The 2679-nt window shown below is 42.3% G+C and overlaps 1 long non-coding RNA gene across 1 annotated transcript; it reads left to right on the top strand.

Moving 5' to 3' along the window:
* Positions 1–855: 855 nt before the first annotated feature.
* Positions 856–2277, top strand: LOC116679312 (uncharacterized). Its single transcript, XR_004329484.1, has 3 exons — positions 856–1083; positions 1179–1266; positions 1955–2277. It is a non-coding gene; the product is annotated as an uncharacterized LOC116679312 (long non-coding RNA).
* The last annotated feature ends 402 nt before the right edge of the window (positions 2278–2679 follow it).

Genomic DNA, 2679 nt, shown 5'->3' with positions numbered 1-2679 from the left:
TTTCAAAATATAACGGGGACTATAGTGCCGTGGCTGACTGAACATGGAGGAAACACACAGAATATGTAATATTAGTCACAGCGACCTTTTTATATTACTGTATGTGTCCTTGATGGGTATTGCTGTAATGTTTAAACATAACTAATCCACGAAACGTCCTATTTTATTTTATGCCGGGAAATCGCCAAACCATATTCCATTAACAAACTCTCACAATTTATATTATTTTTACTTTTTCATGAATAATTCTCACCTCGCCAAACATAAATAAGGATGTTATGTAATCGAGGGTTTAGTCTAAGAAATTCGGCATAAAAGCAACACACCAACGAGCTTGTATTTTGGCGAAACTGTAACTTTAATACGTAAAACCTCTACTAAACACAACAGTAGTCGGTGGCAGAGATGCGCCGTAAAACACACTGTTTTTAAACGAGATTTGGCAGAGAAATCAAAGTTTATCTCAAAGTATTCGGGTCCTATTTAAAGTTTAGCTAGTGTACTCACTGTGTTTTGTTGTAATGGTTAATGATAATTAATCCCCGAAACATGACATTATATTGTATGCGGGGAAATAACCCAACTAGATTCAATTAATTAAACCACGCAATATATATGTATTTAGCTTTTTCATAAGAATTCTCCCCTCCACAAAGATGAGTGAGGATTTATTTAAATGAGGAATTTAGACAAGACACTTCGGCATACAACCCACACACCAATGAGCTTTTATTAAACTATATTATAACTTTAAAACTGCGTTATTAACGATGTTACGCTCCACCGCGGAAGGATATGGCAACTGAGCTACCGACCGTTAGCTAATTTAAAACTTAATTTTTTACAGTTTATAGTGTAAAACTCATTTCAAAAGTTGCAATTTTTTACCAAAATAAAGTGAATATGTGATTACTAACTGTTTTAGCGTAGATGCTGGAGCTGTCATCGAGCCTGCGGCCCCGCGAAGCGTGAAACCCGGTTTCATCTCGGACTACTTGATGTCGGCCATCGACCGCCATCTTAACCCCTGATCTTCACCCCAGGTCCCGCCGACGTTAGCTAGCTAGCATGTCGGTTACTGGGGTGTGTTTTGTCCCAGTTTAATCGCCCAGTGTTTCTGGTTATTGACATTATAATATGCTCATTATATTTTAATTTAATACTGACTTTTGTCACAGTGTAGGAACCGAGACGAAAAGCGGCGGGAACGTGTTGACAAAGAAGCTCTCAAAATGGCGTCGGATCAAACCGCTTCAGAGTCACAAGGTAAATACTTTTAATAATACTTTTATTAATACTTAGCTGAACTTGTGCAAACGAGTTTTGTCTTTAACTTTCCAAGGAGCCAGGTTAGTTAGCAGTTGGGATATAGTGTAGGATTGTATGAGGGGGGGGGAATATCCCAACCATATCGCATTCACAAAATGTCAAAATGGACTTTTTGTTTCACTTTTTCAAAAATAATTCTCCCCTCAAACATGAATTAGGTTGTTTTAATCATCAGGAATAATGCGTAATACATTTCTAGTTGTGGCCACATTACAAAAAACTCAATCTTGGTCAATTTAAAAAAATAAGATGTTGACACAAACTGTGAAAACCAGCAGAAATGCCTAAAACCTGCAGAGAAGTGGGACCCAGTGTGCTGTAGTCCCCCCCTTAGTGTCTGACCCATACTGTCCTCCTGTCTTTAAGCATCTGCCATTGCAGCAGGTGTTGTATATTTCTACAGTCATATTTGAGCTGATATGGACCCAGTTGTTGAAGTCTTGTGATTGAAGCGTGAGCTGTAAACATGTCGTCTCACTAACAAGGTTCACAGGGAAAGGAAGAATAGTCGTGTGTTTATTTATAAAAACGCATTTTCAAACACAAAATACAAATTGCAGATATTTATATACAAAGTAAACAATATCCATGTTTTTGACTCTTCTCTACCCTCTTCCTGTCATAGTCCTTGTCACGTGTTGTGCTGTGTTAGTGTATTCTGTGTGTGTGTGTGTGTGTGTGTGTGTCTCTGCAGGTGTGTGTGTCTGTTTCTCTGCAGGTGTGCGCTGCTGAACACAAGAAGAGAGACGACAACATCGTCGCTGTCCCCTGTGAGACCAGTTTTGGGACTTGAGGGAGTTTCTGCTTGGACGGGAGGATCAGTGAGGGTACCGAGGAACTGATGGTGAACTGGTAATCTGTGATGATGCTCCATGGCCGTGTAAAGAGGAAGGGGTTCCAGGGGTGTATGTCTGTCTCTGCAGGTGTGTGTGTGACTCTCTGCAGGTGTCTGTCTCTGCAGGTGTCTGTCTCTGCAGGTGTCTGTCTCTGCAGGTGTGTGTAACTCTCTGCAGGTGTCTGTCTCTGCAGGTGTCTGTCTCTGCAGGTGTGTGTGACTCTCTGCAGGTGTCTGTCTCTGCAGGTGTCTGTCTCTGCAGGTGTCTGTCTCTGCAGGTGTCTGTCTCTGCAGGTGTCTGTCTCTGCAGGGGTCTGTGACTCTCTGCAGGTGTCTGTGACTCTCTGCAGGTGTCTGTGACTCTCTGCAGGTGTCTGTCTGTGCAGGTGTCTCTCTGCAGGTGTCTGTGTCTGTCTCTGCAGGTGTCTGTCTCTGCAGGTGTGGCTGACCGGCCAGCAGCTGAGGCTGATCAGTGCTTGGCATCCTAAGAGAGGGCAGCATGGTTGTGTGCAGAG

This window comes from Etheostoma spectabile, unplaced genomic scaffold, assembly GCF_008692095.1.
Source record: "Etheostoma spectabile isolate EspeVRDwgs_2016 unplaced genomic scaffold, UIUC_Espe_1.0 scaffold00010329, whole genome shotgun sequence".
Taxonomy (NCBI): domain Eukaryota; kingdom Metazoa; phylum Chordata; class Actinopteri; order Perciformes; family Percidae; genus Etheostoma; species Etheostoma spectabile.
The sequence above is the reverse complement of the archived record's forward strand: the minus strand, read 5'-3'. Positions and strand labels throughout refer to the sequence as shown.